The sequence below is a fragment of the Vombatus ursinus genome, unplaced genomic scaffold (genome assembly GCF_900497805.2).
Source record: "Vombatus ursinus unplaced genomic scaffold, bare-nosed wombat genome assembly UNPS02009770.1, whole genome shotgun sequence".
NCBI classification, from domain to species: domain Eukaryota; kingdom Metazoa; phylum Chordata; class Mammalia; order Diprotodontia; family Vombatidae; genus Vombatus; species Vombatus ursinus.
This window is the reverse complement of record NW_020949548.1, coordinates 12,751,304-12,764,637: the sequence shown is the minus strand read 5'-3', so window position 1 is coordinate 12,764,637 and position 13,334 is coordinate 12,751,304. Positions and strand designations below refer to the sequence as shown.

General features: G+C 42.8%; 1 protein-coding gene across 2 annotated transcripts in view; it reads right to left on the bottom strand.

The window, feature by feature from the left end:
* Positions 1-7,325, bottom strand: part of RNF141 (ring finger protein 141) — a 30,241-nt gene extending 22,916 nt beyond the window's left edge. The window contains exon 1 of one of the 2 annotated variants that reach the window (XM_027852650.1): positions 7,240-7,325. The gene's annotated coding sequence lies outside the window, so the exon portion shown is untranslated. Of the gene's footprint in view, positions 1-7,001; positions 7,115-7,239 lie in introns of those variants that run through there. The other variant, XM_027852651.1, reaches the window with a different exon arrangement.
* Between the last annotated feature and the right edge of the window lie 6,009 nt (positions 7,326-13,334).

Here is a 13,334-nt window from a genome sequence, read left to right as displayed (position 1 = left end):
AATCTAAAAAGCAAATTCAACACTGATACCTAGGCTCTGTCTATTACCATTAGGCAATCATTCCCCAGTGATTTTTGTTGAGTCTTTTCAGTACTATAGACTGAAAGATGTGGCACAGTTAGATATAGGAAAGATTTGTGCAATATCATCATCCAAGTGAGCTGCTACTTTAATTTTGAACTTTTAGTCTAGTAAATGTTACCCTGTTAAAAACAAGAACCTCTTCTCAAGCAGATTGTGGACATGATCTAACAGGCCTGACTCACAAGCACAATCCAGTTCAGATACACTAAGAAACTCTCCAAGGATCACACAGGTCTGGAGGTGAATAGGAATCTGGGTCTTCCAGTGTTTGAGGCCTATCTGTACTCCCTCCCTTAGACTGAGTTGCCTCTCCAAAGACTACTTACCCCCAAGAGAGATTCACGGTGTCCTATTTACATGTTCCCTACAAATGATTCTACAGCTTTGTCAAAAGGCTCCAAAGCACTTTTTCAAAAAGTCTTATCAAAAACAAAACTGTCAACAGAATAACTGTATAAACATTCCATTGATTTCAAAAACCACAAAAAGTATTTATTGAAATGACTGCAACTGTTGTTTTGAAACCCACATTAAATACTAAGAATTTCAAAATTCCACATTTATTAGTAGGTGGTAAGTAGAAGAGTTTTTCAGTACATGTACTAAAATATTCTTTTCCTAACAAAGTAATATTGCAGTTTAAATATTCAATAAAAATAGCAGAACTATGCTAAGGAATAATGATAAAATTTCCACCAAAAAAATCAAATAATCCGTTCACAAAACTAACACATTCTAAAAACAGCTATAAAATTTAAAAAAGATTAATAATTTCTCAGACAGATTAAAAAAAGTTTTCCCATATTCAACTTTAGATTACTTTATCAACAAATTTATAGCTAAAGAAAATGTTTGAACACAGAAATGACCATTAAATCAACTGCTTTCATTATCAAATCAGAACCAAAAAAGTCAGTGATAAAAATAATAACATTAGATTTTGAGGGGACTACTCTGAGTACTTACAGCTTATTTAAACTCTAGATTGTCAATGAAGACAAGAAACTGTTTAAATAGTCAGAGAGTACATACTGAAAATTAGTTAGGCTATAGTCACTGAAACAGAATGAAGTACAATGGAAGAGAGCACCTAGCACTAGAGTAACAGAATCCTAGAATCTCAATGATGGAAGGACCTTGGAGGCTACGGAGTAAAGCCTACACCTCCATCTAGCCAAGAAGTCCCCAACATAGCCACCAAATGGGCTTCCAGGTCTTTCCATGGTACAGTGGAGAAAACAGAGTGCCAGATCTGGAGTCAGAGATCTAGGTTCAAATACTGCCTCTTCACGGTCACTTGAGATCTCTTTATTGCTAAACCTACCCAATGGCCTTTTCTTAGTTCTCACTGTCTTTGGTCTCTCTTGCAGCAACTGCCATAATCAATCTTGCCTTCTGCACATATAGGACTACTCCTTCTCAGACTCTTGCAGGATCATCATTTATGCCTCCCACTTATATATACATGAGTGCATGCAGGGTTCGGTCCTGGGACTTCTCTCTTCCTCTATGTGAATTCCTCAGCTCCTATAAATTCAATTATAATCTCTTCCCGGGATCACAGGATCACAGACATAGAGCAGGAAGGAAACTTAAGGGAAGGGGGTGGGGTGGGGATTTGAACCAAGGTCTTCCTACTTCCAAATGTGGCAATCTCTCTCCCCTGCTGTGCTGCAGATGACTTCCAAATCTGCCTCTCAGTCTTTATCTTTCTATTGAGCTCTGGTCTGATATCTCCAGCTGCCTGCTGAGCCACTCCACGGAGCTGTTCCACAGGCATTTAAAACTCAGTATGTCCTAACCAGAACTCACTATATTTCCTTCAGAACCCCCTCCTAACTTCCCTATTCCTATCTCAACAAAATCCAGTCCATCAGGCCTGCAACCTCAGGGTCCTCCTCCACTGTACTCTTATTCCATTCACTGGGGTGAAGTCTTGTCCAGCCCATTCCATTGAAGTCTCTGGCAGCTGGTCTACTCACACAATCAACCTCTCACCTGGACCACTTATGACCTCTGCACTGGTCTCCGCCCTCTTCAACCCACCCTTCACACGACAGCTCTGATTATGTGACTCATTCCAAGAAGTAGCTCCCCAACTGGATTTAAGCTAAAAATATAAACTTTATTGGACAAGTCCAACCCTTTACAACCCAACACCAGCCTATCTTCAGCCGGCAGGACTACGCATTACTTCCCAGTTAAACTGGCCCACATCTCCAGCCTCCTTGGCTTTGCACAAGCTGTACCCCCATGCATAGAGTGCTCTCCCTCCTCACTTTCCCTTCAGGGAACCCCTACCCCCTTCTAAGGCTCAGTTCAAGCGCTATCTCATTCAAGAAATCTTTCCCCAGGGTGAGTACCTCTCAAATCTTTGTGTGTTTACATTACAGTTACCCTGGATTGGCTCATCAGGGACTTGCATATCTTATCCCTCCCTTCCAAAACAAAACAAAACAAAACAAAACAAAAAAACCAAAACTAACACACAGAAGGCACTTAATAAATGCTGGCAATTGATTAACAGCTCTACTAATTGTGGGTATCATTTATCTGTCATTTTAGGTTTACAAAGTACTTTATTTATGTCAATCCCACCCAATTCTCACAATTGTGTGATACCTCACTATTACTGTCTCTATTTTATAGATGAGGAAATTGAGGCTGAGAGAGGGTGACTTGTCCAGAGTCACACAAGTCTCATGGGTCTGAGACCTCTGTGACTCTAAGTAACACTGGACAGGCCACTTTACCTCTCTGTCCTTCAGTTGCCCCATTTGTAAAATGAGGGAACTGAACCTGATAATCTCTCAGATTCTTTCCAGTTCTAGGATCTTATGACTACAAGTGAGAGGAAACTCAGTATCTTGGAGGCAACTCAGTACATTTTCGGACAGCTCTAATTATGACTCTTCCCACATACCGCTGAAATCTGCCTCTCAGCAACATCCACTCCCTGCTCTTAGTTCAACAAGTCCACTTTCTGACACATCAGCCACCATGTCTAGCAATCAATCATTCAACAGCAATCATTTATTAAGAGCCTGTGCTAGGGGCTGGGGAGAGAAAGACAAAAATGAAAGGTAGGGGCTCTGCCCTCAAGGAGGAGAGGAGGCAACGTGTGCCTATTTAAGTACGTGCAACATACAAAGTAATCTGGGGAGATGTAGCACAAATAGCTGGGAAATCAGGAAATGTTTCACGTAGACAGTGAACTGAGCTTTGAAGTAAATTAGGAATTCCAAGAGGCAAAAGTGAAGAGAAAACAAACCATGGGGGCATGGGGGAAACCTTGCACAAAGGCATATTTCCTTATAAGTCTTCTCTTCTCTAGGCTAAGCACCCTCTTGTCCTTCAACTATTCCTCATATGCTGTGAGTTCCAGTCCCCATCCAGGCCTGGTAACCCTCCTCTGAACGATACCAATGTCCTTTCTAAAATGTAGCGCTGAGGACTAAATATAATATTCCCAATGTGACCAATGACCAAGCCAGACTACAGTAAGCCCATGGACGCTCTTGTTCTGGAACCAATCCCCCTCTCTGTATTCTAGTATATGCATGCATTTTTTTGGCCACTATAATACTATTGATCTAGATTAAGCTTACAGTGCCCTAACCTCACAGATCTTGGTATTTCTTACATGTACATCCCAACTCAATGTAATCATATTTATCCATTTTCATTCCTTTCTAACCACACCTTCTCCATCTGTGTAATGGACCTTTATACAGCTATTAAATGTCATCATACTAGAATCAGACTGTTGTTCCAGACTATCAAGTTCTTTTTTGGCTCCCGACTCTGCCATCCATGTTTGCTCTCTCCTTAGCTGTGTCATCTGTAAATTTGCTAAGCATGTCATCTACACCTTCATCCAAGTTACTAATAAAAATGTCAAACAATATGGGGCCAAAGACAGATCCCTGGGGACTACTACTAATGACTTTCCTCTAAGATAACATCAAACCATAGAGACCACTCTGCATCCTCTCATTAAACCCTTTCTGAATCCACTCACTTGCCCTGCTCACATCTCTCCATCTTGTTCACAAGGAGGCATAAGACACTTTAGCGAATGTTTTGCTGTGGTCTAGATACTAACATATGCACAATATCACCCTAAGGTAAAAATACTATTGTTATATATATTTATTAACCTTGTCAATAAACAAAATGAGATAAGGTTGGCATGACCTGGTTTTGAAGCCATGATGGCTCTTTGCAACAAGACAAAAATCACAGGCCTAAGATGATCAGAATTATGGAATCTCAGTTGGGTTGGACTCCAAAGGCCACCTAGACCAACCAATATCCGGGTGGAAAGAGTAGAGGACCTGGATTCCAATTTCATCTCCGACGCTTACTATCTATACGACTTAGGGCAAGTCACTTGATCTTCCAGGGCCTCAGTTTCCTGATCTGTAAAAGGAGACGACTGGATAAGGTGGCCCCTGAAGTCCCTTTCAGCTCCTCCTGTTATCCTGCATCACCAAATGAAGTGGCCATTCAAGTTTTTACTCAGACCTCCAGTGAATGAGAATCCTATTACCTCTTGAGGCAGTACATTCTGCTTCTAGAGAGCTCTCCCTGTTAGCAAGTTTTCCCTTACACGAAGCTCAAATTTGCCTCTCTAACTTCTGTCCTTAGTTGTGTCCTCTGAGGCCAAGAAAAACAATGGAACCCTCCCTCAACAAGACAGCCCTTCAAATACCTAAAGACAACTATCTTTCTCCAATACCTATTGTTATCTATGTGAAACATTCCATTTTCTTCTAACTTCTTCTTTCATGGCACCCCTCCAATTCCTCACCCTCCTTTGGGTGATCTCAATCCATGTTCTTCCTAGAGAACAGAAGTTGTGCCCAGTCTGACCAGGGCTGAAGACAATAGCACTATCCTTCCCCCCAGGTATGTAGTTGGTGTTATCTAACCAATGTGGCCTAAAATTGCGTGAGCTGCTCTTTACTTGGATCAGTGTCACATAGTTGACTGATATTGAGCTGACAGTTCCTCATGAACCCTATCTTTCTCAGTTGTGTGTCTTCCACCGGTCTAATTAGCATGCTTTCTAACCCCTGCTCTAAGGCACTGAGAAAAATGTTCAACAGGATAGGGTCAAAGGGAGAGGCCTTTCAAACTGTACTCACTGGAGATCTCCACACTGGCACCAATCCATTTATCACTACATGTGAGGTCTAGTCATTCAACCAGTTTCCAAATGCACTTAAATGCACTACCTCCCATCATGAACATAGCTCTTATTAACTTTGTTCAGAAGGAAAGCAGAAGAAATTCTGTCAAAAGATTTGCTGAAATCCAAATATAGTATATACTACTAGAGGTCACATGTATATGGCACTTTGGCAAAATGCTTTATAAATAGTATCTCAGTAGATCATCACAACATCCCTGTGAAGTAGTTACGATTATCAGCCCCATTTTGCAGATGAGGAACCTGACGCCTAGCATATAGTAGAGTGCCTAGTATACAACAACTGATAAGTGTTTGCTGAATTGTATTACAAGACTTGCCGGGGTATCAAAGCAAGTTAGGTGTCTGAGGTCAGATTCTCAGATATTACTGATCCCAAAGCCAGTGGGCTATCCATGGTTCCCTTACTTCCTAACTATATCACTATGGGTAGATGCTACCCCTCTGAGCTTTTTATTTCCTCTGTAAAAAGGGAATAATAATCATATTACATACCTCAGAAGACTATTGTGAAGAAAGTACTTTATAAAACTTACACAAAGTAGGCTGGATGCTCTGCTATAATATTATCTAGCCCATGAACACATGCTTCATTTTGTGGGGTAATTACTGTTCACATGCTACAAAGCATGATAACACCTAAAATACGGGACATCAAACGGTAAAGAATATATTTTGTAAATATACATTCATCTGGAAGGAAAGGATGTAAAAACCAAAATGCAATAGGAGAAAGTCACTCAGAACAACTCTGAAATTAAGAGTCAGCATCTTTAGAAAAGAAATTCTTCTGTGACTTATCTGAGGGAAACAAAAGAATCAATGTCACTTCAAGCTCCATACGCTGAAAGCATCTCTTTTTAGGATGGTGGGGTAACAGTCCCTCTTTTTTGGACAGCAGTGAGACTAACTAGTAAAACGACATTCTGAAGAACAAGAGAGAAGAGTGGAAGAAATAAAGCTGCCAGTGAAAGGAGGGGAAAACAAGGGGAGTATATTTGTCTCCTCCAGGTTTGTAACCAAAGGATAAATGACTTTAAAAAAAAAAGTACAAATGTCATCAGTAACAAGAACTCCATCTTCTGTGACATGAGATAACTGACTGTATATGCGATATGGTTATTTTATAGGCCATCTTTTCGCTTGGAGGAGGATTCCTCTGATGATTAATTTTATGGGGGGAGGGGACCAAATCTTTGTTGAAATGAAAGGGCTCAGCACGTTGTAAATGGTTAAAGTGTAGGACTTGGAATCAGGGAGACCCGAGTTCAAATTCTGACTTAATTACTAGTTGTGTGACCATATCCCAAGCCACTTCCTGAGACTCAGTGTTCTCATCTGTAAAATTTGGGAACGAAAGGCCGTTCTAGAAAGCCCTTAAGGTCCCTTCCAACTGGAAGTCTGTGACCCTAGGCCCCTTCGGGGTCTCTGGGCCATATTGGCAGAGAGGGGCGGGGTGGGGGAGGGGACTGGCTGTCCCGGGCGGGGCGGGGGGCAATAGAAGCTGGGGTCCTGGCCTCCCCTAGGCCGTTCCTCTCACTCCCCAAGTGTCAACAATCTTAATCGAGGCGGAATCTCGGGCTCTTCACCCCGCCCTATGACAACGGGCCGGAAACTGATGCCTCCGGACTCCTCTTCTACTTACCGAGCGGGGAGGCGGATCACCAAAGAGGGGGAGGGGCGAGGGAAGGACTAGGCTCACCTTAATTTGGCGGGGGAGGGTCTTACTAAGAAGGACTCAGTACAACGAAAGGGGCGGCCGCCCGGGCTCCCCGAACGGGTTTTGGTTTGGGGAAAGCCGTAACGATGAGGACCGTAAACAACGACGACCCAAAGCACCCGGCTCGGACCCTCAGCGTCAGCCTGGGCCTCGGGCCCCCGGCCCCGGGGAAGGACGTGCCCGCCCGTCCTGCCGCTCGGCCCCGGGGCCCCGCACTCACTTCGGCTTCACGGCATCGCGGTCCCCACGGGGGCGACGGCGCTCAGGGACCGTCCCGCCGCCCGCACCAGCCCCGCCAAACCCGCAAGCGGCAGCTCCGGGACTGAAGGCTCCGGCGGCGGCAGCGGCTCCACCTCAGCCCCGTCGCGCCTCAGTGACGCACCGCGGCGCGCCGGCCCCGCCCCCCCCCCCCCCCCTTGCCCCGCCCCGGGCGCGCCGCCGTGGCTCCCCCCCCCCCCCCCCCCCCCCCCCCCCCGCTGCTGGTAGCGGGAAGGGCGCTGCGGCCCCCCCCCCCCCCCCCCCCACCCCGACCCCGCCCCTCTACAACCCTCTCTGCCCTCTTCATTCAATAGGTAACGGGAAAAGGTGCAGTCGATTCCCGCCACGCCCCTTTTTCAAGTCCATCTTCCCCATCCGTTCTCAGGTGCCCAAGAAGGCGCCCCTCCTTCTTTCCTCTCAATGGTTAAAGGTTTTAGAACTGGAAGGAACCTTTGTTCACGAGGCCTTATCAAAACATACATTTAGAGTGGGAAAGCACCTTAGAGGAAATTCGGTACAAATATCTCATTTTACAGATGAGGAAACTTAGTCTAAAAGAATCTAAGGGACTTGCCCAAGGTCACAAAAGAAGCAGAGAAGCGGCAGGATTGGAACGCCGACCCTTGGTCCTCAAAAGCAACGCTCCACTGCAACTACTAGAAAGGAAGCCAATATCAGCTATGAACTTTGGATCTTTCGATTGCTGGGGAAAAAATAGAACAAATCAATCAAACATTTATTAAGAACCTATTACGTGGATCTGAAAAAAATTCTTTGTAATTTTTTTTAAGCCTACCATAAGCCAGGCACTGTGCTCTCCGTTGGGTAACGCAAGTTACCCAAGTCCTAACCTCTAGGAGTTTGTATTCTATTGGGGGAGACATGCACATGTATAAGTATATACAGAATTGTTGTTCATTCGTATCTGACTCTTCCTTCCCCCATTTGGGGTTTTCTGGGCGAAGATCCTGGAGTGGTTTAACCATTTCCTTCTCCAACTCATTTTACAGATAGGGAAACTGAGGTAAATAGGGTTAAGTAACTTGCCCAGGGTCACACAGCTAGATTCTGAGATGGAATTTGAACTCAGGTCCAGTGCTCTACCTACTGCATCACCTAGCTGCCCTTATGTACAGAATATACCCATACAAAATAAGAGAGATCACATGGCTAAAGGTTTGACTGCTAAGTCTGAAACACCTAAGTTCAAGTGTTGGCTCTGATTCCTCCTGCCTGTGTGACCCTGAGTAAGTCCTTTAACCTTTCAATCACCTATATAACTCTTTAAGACTAAGTTGCAGGATAGTTGCTCATTGGCATTGCTGCAAGGAGTTTCCTTAGCAGTGTGGAATGAAATGAAATCAGGTCTGGACCAAAAAACCAAGGCAGTAGGGGAGAGGAGATTCACTAGCAGTTGTGAAGTTCCTTGAAGGCAAGGGCTGTCTCATTTTTGTATTTGTATAATCAGTAAGCACAGGGCACATAGCACTTCATTATTTGTAAAATTAGCAGTTGTAGGATGCTGACGTGGGCAATGCAATTGTCTGCCTAATGGCCATACTTACCACCTTACCACCACCTTCTCTTCATTACCTCCCTTTTGTTTCAGGAGCTTCAATCAGCCAAATAGAGTCATAATAACGGGCTCATTTTTAAGAATAGGGACAATACAATGGCCCCTCAGGACCACATGGGCCCCTTCTCTGTTACTTAATTAAGTTTATATGTTAAATAAAAAGTTAGGAGCACAATTACAATAGCTCAGAGCCCCTAGTTCTGAGAAATTCCTAATATTTAGGTAGAATTTTGATGCTTTTCTCTAATTTAAAATTATATTTATCTCAAGCTAGCCCCAGACCTCTTTATAGATGAGACAAAAATTCAGGTTACTGGAAATGTTGGAGTAAAGAAATGAGAGAACGTTGGAGTACCTATTATAGTCAGGCATTCATAGGAAAAGTAGGTGAAAGAGCAGACCTTTTCTGGAACTTGCCTCAATCCTTGAATAGGTAGGTATAACCTGTGGCTTCAGCCTGAGTCTTCTGCTCTAAAATGCCTGTTGTGTCCTATCAACCTCCTCATTCTCTCCTTTCTCCACCTTACCTCAGCCTCTCTGCTGCTGCCAATTCTTTATTGTTCACTTTAAGCCCGGGACGGGGCTGGGGAGCTATTGAGGTTTCCACCACTTCCTCTCGGCACATCTCAAATGTGTTTGTCTTTAAGAAAAGGGTGTGACTCAATTCCACTTTCCATCTCATAGATCATGATAGTCCTGAAGAAACTCTCTGGAGGGGAATGCTTATCCCTGTAATTACTGTCAGAACAGCCAGTTCTCAAACCTCTAGTCCACATTAATTCATCAGGAAAAACTTCATGTAGAAGGAGGCATCTGGGCTGAGCTTTGAAGGAAACTTGGGATTGATTCTAAGAGGTAGAGATGAGGAGGGAGGGCACTCCAGGCATGGGGGATAGCCTGGGCAAGGACCTGGAGTTGGAAGATGGGGAGCGCACCCCAGGCATGGGGGATTGCCTGGGCAAGGACCTGGAGTTGGAAGATGGGGAGTGCACTCCAGGCATGGGGGATAGCCTGGGCAAGAACATGGTTATGGTTGTGGTTTGTCCTTCATTCTTGAAGAAGACCAGGACATTAAGGAGGTGATGCTATGCCTTGCGAATGAACTGGATTTAAATGAGGTAGGGCTATGCAAAGTTGCCAGCCTCACTTTCTCCTTCAGAGTCATCTAGGTCCAGTGGTCAGATATATATAGGAAGACTGGAGATGGGCCAGGATGCAGTGGGAGAAGGTGGCCTTTTTTTTTTTGTGAGGCAATTGGGGTTAGGTGACTTGCCCAGGGTCACACAGCTAGGAAGTGTCAAGCCTCTGAGAGCAGATTTGAACTCAGGTCCTCCTGACTCCAGGGCTGGTGCTCTATCCACTTTGCCACCTAGCCACTCCTGAAATTGGCCTTTTTAAACTGAGGTCTTTCCAGTTCTCACTCTGACTGAGGCAATGCCCATTCTGTGATTAACGCTGTTTAAGAAGTGAGCCAAGGGATGGCCCCTTTAAAGAAAAATCAAACTAGGAGGGGAAGATCCTCTGGGTTTCTGGCCAAAAGAGAAACAATTACTATTTTTTTTTTTTTTGGCAAGGCAATTAGGGTCAAGAGACTTACCCAGGGTCACACAGCTAACAAATGTCAAGTGTTTGAGACTGGATTTGAACTCAGGTCCTCCTGACTCCAAGGCCAGAGCGCTATCCACTGCGCCACCTAGCTGCCCCAACAATTACTATTTACATTCATGAGGAGAGGGGAGAAGAGGAAGGAGGGGAGGGAAGGAGAGGGGAGAGGTCTGGGCAAGGACAGGGAGATGGAAGATGGGGAGTGCTGTGTGTGAAAAGGGGACGGACAGTATGTTGTAGAGTGTGTGACAGGAATAAAAATATAATAAAGCTGGAAAATGTTGAGGCATTTTTAATTCATTCCAAGCTTGAAAGAATCAGCCCACCTCTGTGCAACAATTAAGGGAAGGAAGAGGAACAGTCTGCCAGGTATGACAACATCTGAGCCCATTCTCAGAGAGATGATCAGAACTCAAGATTGACACAACTAGAAATGGACAACTGTGAAAAGATCAAAGGTTCCTGATCAAGATGATTGAACAGAAGGAAAGAGGACAGCTTAGCTTGCTGCTGTCCGGCCATTTCAGTCATGTCCGACTCTTCATGACCCTTTTCTTGGTAAAGATACTAGAGTGGTTTGCCATTTTCTTCTCCAGCTCATTTTACAGATGGAGAAACTGAGGCAAACAGAGTGAAGTGACTTGCACAGGGTCACACGGCTACTAAGTGTCTGAAGCCAGATTTCAGCTCAGGTCCTCCTGACTCCAGGCCCAGCACTCTATCCTAGCTGCCCCACACCTCAGTTCTAGCCCACCAGTAAACAAACTGATTAATAAACAATCCACCCCTCAGACTAGCAGTAAATAAGATTCAGATCCCTCTAGGGATGAAAGTAAAAGATTAGGCTTTCAGCTGGAAGAAAAGTTGAAAGGAAAAATGAAAGATTAAAGGCTTCAAGAATAGTTGAGACCCTGAGGGACTGAGGTGAAGCTTGACTTACTTCTAAGGTAAAAACAACAACAACAACAACAAAAACCCTTCACTAAGGAAGTACCTCAGTATAAAGCAAAGAAGCCCTCGACTCAGGCTGGCAGTTTTTTCATTTGGTTTTTAAATCCTCAACAGTCTCAGCAGAAGAAATCTCCCAACTGACTTAAGTAAAACTGAGAAGTCTCTAGGTCTCTCGTACCAATTGAGAGCGTCCTAAGATTTAACTGACAATCCTTGTCCACAGGAAAGGGTTTCAGCTAAGATTGATCCCAGGAAAAGATGTTGGTGTCTGTTGCAAAATAATAGGCCTTGAGAATGACCACCTGGATAAAAAAAGTTCCTCAGTTTGATTTGATCCTAAGAGTAGGGGAGACCCAGAACTCAACTCCTGAGGCCTCAGGAACAAAAATGAATAAGCAAACAAAAGAGGATTTTTTTTTTTAAGGTAACTGGGGTTAAGTGACTTGTCCAGGGTCACATAGCTAGTAAGTGTCAAGTGTTTGGTCTGAGGCCAGATTTGAACTCAGGTCCTCCTGACTTCAGGGCTTGTGCTCTATCCACTGGGCCACCTAGCTGCCCCACAAAAAAAAGGTTTTTATAATGCCAGGGATGACCAAGGAACAGACCAGAAGAGAATAACTCAAAAATGCTTAAAGTCAGAACCTCAAATAAAATAAAAACATTATGCCCAAAGGAACAGTTAGAATTTTTTGAAGAAATGATGCAAGAGTTTAAAAAGATATCATAAAAGAAATGGGAGATATGGAGGAGAGAATGAAAAAAAAAGATCAACAGATGAAAAGAAGAGATATAAAACCTTACTCTAGTAACAAACTCCCTAAAAATCAGAATGGACCAAATGGAAATTAATAACTCCAGGAAGCAACAAGTTTTCTTAATACAGAATGGAAAGAATGACAAAATGGAGAAAAATGTAAGAAATGTTATATAAAAAAAATTGACCTGGAAAACAAATCAAGGAAAGATAGTATAAGAATCGTAGGATTACCTGAAATCCATGGCAAAAACAAAACAAAACAAAACAAAACAAAAAACCCTAGATATTATGTTTCCAAAAAATGATTTAAGAAAATTGCCCAGACATTGATTACTGTGATATTCTTTACCTTTTGTTCCTCCAAATGAATTTTATTGTTTTTTTTTAGCTCTATAAAGTGATTCTTTGGTCATGTAATTGTTATAGCACTGACTAAGCAAATTAATTTAGATAGTATTGTTATTTTTTTGGCTTACCCATGAGCAATTAAAACTGAAGTGCCAACTAAAAATTAATTTAAACAATTAGTAACTTCAGCAAACTTGTAGTGTATAAAATAAATTCACAAATTCATTTGCACTTCTATGTAATATCAATAAAACCCAGTAAAAAGTGATTAAAAAAAGAAAAATTACATTTAAAATTGCTATAGGATATAAAAAATTCTTGGAAGTCTATCTTCCAAGTTATATACAAGAACAATACAAACACAACTACCATTAGGGGCTGTTACAAGGTCCCCTTCTGAGATTTGGATTGCCTGTTGACACTGCAAACAGTTGTTCACAAAAATACAGACCTAAATAATTGAAAAATCATTAATTGCTCAAGGTTACGTCAAGCCAAAATAATAAAAATGACAATACTACCTAAATTAATTTACTTATTCAATGTTATACCAATCAAACTACTGAAGGAACATTTTAAAGGACTAGATAAAATGACAATGAAATTCATATGGAGGATTCTTAACCTTTTTTTTTTTTTGGTAAATAATCTCAAGGGAAATAGTGAAAAGAAATGGGAACAGTGATGGCCTAGCAGTGCCAGATCTCCAACTATACTACAAAGAAGATATTATTAAAAACAAGTTAGCACCAGCTAAGAAACAGAGAGATCAATCACTGGGAAAGATTAAGCATACAATGTACAGAAGCATTAGAGTACC